This window comes from Delphinus delphis, chromosome 1 (assembly GCF_949987515.2).
Source record: "Delphinus delphis chromosome 1, mDelDel1.2, whole genome shotgun sequence".
NCBI classification, from domain to species: domain Eukaryota; kingdom Metazoa; phylum Chordata; class Mammalia; order Artiodactyla; family Delphinidae; genus Delphinus; species Delphinus delphis.
Genome location: NC_082683.1, coordinates 148,688,582 through 148,694,581, shown reverse-complemented (window position 1 = coordinate 148,694,581; position 6,000 = coordinate 148,688,582).

Here is a 6,000-nt window from a genome sequence, read left to right as displayed (position 1 = left end):
TCAACCTTGGGTAGGGGCTCTCACTCCAGGAAGATAAAGAAGATTTTCTTCTGCTTGGGGAGTGCTGACTCCATATGTAAAACATCACGTCGGTAGCCCATTCTTGTCTGAGAAGTCTGGCCAGTAGCTGAGGCTCTTACAAAGAGTTCAATAAATAGCTTTGAAATGAATGAAAGAATGGCTCTTCACTAACTTTAATTTGTCAGTTCTCTTCCCAAGGCAGGAGGGGTGAGGCAGGCAGAACCAGAGGAAGGAGCATCCGTCCCAGCTGGGCAGCGGGCTGGGACACCAAAATTGTAATGTTGCAAGAACATCGCTGGAAGTGGGGTGAGGTCACAAAATGGATTTATCGGAACTCTTCCCAGAAAGAGTAATGAATGTAGTTAGAATTCTCTAACAGGCCACTGCAGGCAGGGGCGTACAGATTTTACCGCATAGCAGCAATGTGACCCTGGCTTTCTCATCCCCAAAGTGGGGATTTGGTGTTTATCACAAGGGATTTCCCCCCCAATTAAGTGTGATATGGAAAAATTCTAGCTTTTATCCTTACTTATTCTTCAGTCTATTATAATCTGGTTGCTACCCTTCCACACTCCACTGATTGCTTTCACCAAGGTTACCAATCACCCCTTTGTTGAAAATTCCATTTCTCTACCACTTGGTAGCATTTGACACTGTATAACAGACCTTCCTCCATGAACTATTCTCTTCCCTGGTTCCTTATGATGCCAGTCTCAAAGTTTTCATGTCTCCTTGACCACCCTTCTAAGTCTCCATTTGAGACATCTGTATCAGTTATCTGTTGCTACATAACAAATTACCTCTAAATTTAGCAGCGTAAAACAGCATTGATTATCTTACATAGCTTCTTAGGGTCAGGAATTTGGGAGCAGTTTTGCTGAGTTGTTCTGGCTCAGGATTTCTCATGAGATTGCAGTCTCATTCATTCATTCTTTCATTCATGAAGATTCTCTCCCCAGCTCTTCCAAGCTCGCTTGCATGGCTATGGGCAGGAAGTTTCAGTTCTTCACACATGGACCTCTGCGCAGGGTTGCTCGTGACATGGAGATGGCTTCCCCAGAGTGATTGATCCAAGAAGAATAAGCACATGTGGCCAAGACCTCAGGAGTGCGATACCATCACTTGTCACACAGACCAATACTAGTCCAATGTCGGGGAGGACCACACACCAGTATGAAGCTGAGGAGGCAGCACTGGGGGCCATCCTGGAGGCTGTCTACCATGGTAGCCCTCTTGGCTGACCCTACAAAGTCAGTGCTCCCCAGGGTTCTATCCTCACGCCCCCCTCTTCTCAGTCTCCACACACACCCTTGACACCGTGGTGCTCTCCTTCAAGTACTATCTAGATTTTAAAGTCACCCAAGTCTGCATCTCTAGCCAAGTTCCCTCTCAGAAACTTCAGCTTGTACACTACCTATCGGATCCCAAAGGCACTGCTGAGCCCACAGATCCATACTGAACTCATCCTCGCCCCACGAGCCTGTTTCTCCTCCTGTGTTTCCATCTTGAGGATGACAACGTGGTCCACTCTGTTGCCAAAAGAGAAACAGAAAATCATTCTTCACTGCCCTTTTCCCTATCTCTCATATCCAATTGCTGCATTCTTTGTTTTTCATTATTTTCCCCATCTTTTGGCTTCGAAAAATGTCAACCCTCTAGAAAATTTAAGAGTAAAATGATCCCCTATTTACTAGATTACTTCATATAGGTTCACAATTGCTAATATTTCATGCCACATTTGCTTTCTCTCCCCTCCTCCTCTCTCCATAGATATATATTTTTTCATAATAATACAAAGATGCTATTTGCCCTATCACTCTTATTCTCTCACAGATGTACTGTGTGTGTGTGTGTGTGTGTGTGTGTGTGTGTGTGTGTGTGTAAAGTTTCCATGTAAATACGGTGGATTTGAAAGTAAGTTGCAGGGAAAAGAATCTGAAAAAGAGTGTATATATGTATATGTATAACTGAATCACTTTGCTGTACACCTGAAACTAACACATCTTTATAAATCAACTATATGCCAATAAAAATTAAACTGAAAAAAGAAAAGTGTAGATAATAAAAGAAAGTTGCAGATATTATGACACTTCATCCCTAAAGAGTTCTGCATGCATCTCCTAAGAATAAGGACATTCATTTCCCTACATAACCACGATGCCAATATTACACCTAAGATTACATCCTCCCATTCTGTCTCCAGTTTAGCCACTTTCCTTCAGGCCACATGTTTCCCTTATCTTCACTAGTGCAGTCACCTCCTAACTAGTTCCTCCTTTGATCCATGCCCCATACTTCTGCCAAAGTGAGCTTTCTAAAATGCAAATCTGATTGAGTCACTTCCCTTCTTCAAACTTGTCAATAGTTCCACATTACCTTCAAAATAAAGAATAGACCTCACATGGCATATAAAGTTTTCATCATCTAGATCCATTTAGAGCAGTACCGCCCAGTAGAAATATGAGTTACATAAGTAACTTTAAATTTACATTTTAAAAGTAGCCACATTTTAAAAAGTTAAAAAAAAACAGGTGAAATGAATTTTAAAAATGCATTTGATTTAATCCAATATATTCAAAATCTTATCATAGCAACATAAACCCAATATAAAAAATTATTAATGAGATGTCTTACTTTAAGAGTTAAGGTGAAATGTATTCCTACAAAAATAACAAGATTATATTTAACAAAAAAAACTATATTGTTCCAGTCTTAAGATATGAATTAATTAAAATTAAATAAAGTGGAAAGTTCTGTTCCTCATTCACACTGGCCACACCTCAAGTGCTCAGTAACCACATAGGCTAGTGGCTCCTGAAAGAGTGAATTCTAAAGCAGCAGTGTCATCCAGGATCTCCTGGGGGTCCCCAAGACATTCCCGAGGGGTAACTAAGGTCAAAATTATTTTCATAATAATATTAAATGTTATTTGCCCTCTTTCACTTTCATTCTCCCACAAGTGTAGTACAGTGGAGTGTTCCAGAGGCCACAAGACATGTAATATGACAATAGATTGAGTAAAGAAACATGAGAGTATCAGCAGTTTTCTATTAAGCCAGATATTGAAGAAATTTACCAAAATGTGAAACAATGCCTCATTTCTCCCTAATTGTTTTTTTTCTTTTTTTTTTTGCGGTACGCAGGCCTCTCACCGTTGTGGCCTCTCCCGTTGCGGAGCACCGGCTCTGGACGCGCAGGCTCAGCGGCCATGGCTCACAGGCGCAGCCGCTCCGCGGCATGTGGGATCTTCCCGGACCGGGGCACAAACCCGTGTCCCCTGCATCGGCAGGCGGACTCTCAACCACTGCGCCACCAGGGAAGCCCCTAATTTTTTTTTTTTTTTTTGGAAAATATAATTATTTTTCACTAAAATGGGTGACATACATTCACTTAAAGAGGTAATTCTTATTTTTAAATGAGTTAATGAATAATTTGAAATGGTCTCAGTTTTACTTTCTGATACAGTAATTATTGATAGATATAATTCTCAAAATCAAAAGTCTTTGAACTTTTGATTACACCTCTCGATGGTGTAAGAGGGCTTTGAGAACAACTGGTCTTGAGCAGGCCTAACTCTCCAGCCTCATGGCTAGTGATTTCCTCTCCTCCCTCATATTTCTTGCATGAATGTCCAGTTCCAGACAAGATGAAGCAGACACACTTCTCCCTATTCCTCTGGCTAAATACTTCTAAAACCAGTGAACATCATATATAAAATAAAAATCTGAAAGGTAAAGAAAAGAAGGTTAGGGGCCTCAGGACTCAAGGAGTGACATGTCATCAAGGTAGTATCAGCAGAGACCTAGGGGGGATGCTGAACTTCCACTCTGGTCCAGCAATAATGAGGCACCCAGCACTCCACCAGTGTCAACAGTTGAATGGGGATCCTGGACTTTTACCCGCACCTGGTGGTAACCAGGAGGTACCCCCCGCCCAGTGCAGTATGAAAGGGGCCCTGCTGAAACAGATCCAGAGTTTCATAACACAATACCCAAAGTGTCCAGGACACAATTTAAAATCACCCGTAATGCCAAGAACCAGGAAAATCTCAACTTGAATGAGAAAAAATAATTAGCAGATGCCAACACTGAGACGACAGAGATGTTGGAATTATCTGACAAGGATTTAAAAACAACGATTATAAACATGCTTCAATGAGCAATCATAATATGCTTAAAATAAAGGAACAAATAGAAAGTCTCAGTATAGAAATAAAGATACAAAGAAGAATCATATCCTTTGCTTGGGCCTTAAAAGAACCACTCACATTTCTGGAATGACCAGTCTCACTTTGTGCCTGGGCCAAGGTGCCTACCTCTCCCTGGAACATCCATATCTCCTCTTCTCCTTTTTAAATCCTGCTTGTCCCTCAGGGTCAGCTGAGATGTCACCTCCTCTGGGTAGCCTTGCATGACTTCCATGCCCTTCCTGCTCAAGGCTCCCTACACCACAGCACTCACACTCAACGCTAATTATTCTGTCATCTGTCCCTCCACACCCACCAAGTGTAAAGGCTTGACAGAGGGACTGTGTCTTATCCCAGGCCTTGCATAGTATCTGGCTTAAAATAAGCACTCAAAAATTTTTTGTTGAATAAATGAATAAATCAATGAATAAATGGAAACTCTGCAGTGGCCCTCTCTCTTCTAATGAATAAATCTAAACTCTATGGTCTGGCATTAAATGCTTTACACAAACAGTGATACATATCTTTCTGGTACCCAGCTTCCCTCCATATATCCTACTTTTCTGCCACACTGGAAAACACAGTGTTTTGAAAGTACTTTTTACATATCTGTATCCCTATCTCCACATACACATATGTATGTACTTCTGTCAGCCTCAAATATCCTCACCCATTTTTTTTTTTTAAAGATGTTGGGGGTAGGAGTTTATGAATTAATTAATTAATTTTTGCTGTGTTGGGTCTTCGTTTCTGTGCGAGGGCTTTCTCTAGTTGTGGCAAGCGGGGGCCACTCTTCATCGCGGTGCGCGGGCCTCTCACTATCGCGGCCTCTCTTGTTGAGGAGCACAGGCTCCAGACACGCAGGCTCAGTAGTTGTGGCTCACGGGCCTAGTTGCTCCGCGGCATGTGGGATCCTCCCAGACCAGGGCTCGAACCCGTGTCCCCTGCATTAGCAGGCAGATTCTCAACCACTGCGCCACCAGGGAAGCCCTCCTCACCCATTTTTACCATCAAATTCTTATCCATGTTTACAACCCCACTCAGATATCACCTCTCCATGATCCAGCCCCTGATCTCCCCCACTAGAAGGGGTCCTGCCCACCTCTGGACATTAGGCACCTCATTTAGTCTCTTGTGTTATTTCTCACTTTCTGCCTTGCATTCATTTTTGTTGGTTTGTTGGTTTTTTGGTTTGAATGCACTTGTAGTATTCTCTCCAAGATTTAAAAATCTGTGGGGTTGGGACTTCCCTGGCAATCCAGTGATTAAGACTTTCCTCTTCCACTGAGGTGTGGGTTTGATCCCTGGTGGGGAACTAGGATCCCGCGTGCGGCACAGTCAAAAAAAAAAAAAAATCTGTGGGTTCAGGTGAACTCATATTTTGTTCATTTTTGCCTCTGCCACTGAGCCCCTAGCACAGTCCCCTGTTAGTCTCTGAGTTTCCATTTCTTTTTCTGAGATCATGGTACCTACTTCATAGGATTTAATTTAATTTTTGATACAGCATCTCAATGTTGGTACAGTCAGTACTCAGTAAGGGTTAGCCATTATGATGATGATGATGATGATTTGAAGCAATAAATGATGGAGCAAGTCCTATTGGCTCTACCTTGAAAACATCTTTTGAATTCCACTTCATCTCCCCACTTCCACTAGTATCGCCCTGCTCCCAGCCATGACCATTCCTCTTGATACCATCACTATAGTCTACTTGGTCTCCCTGCTTCCCCTCTCTTGCCTGTCTACCTCTATTCTCTACTTAGCAGCCAGCACAATCCCTTTAAAATATAAAT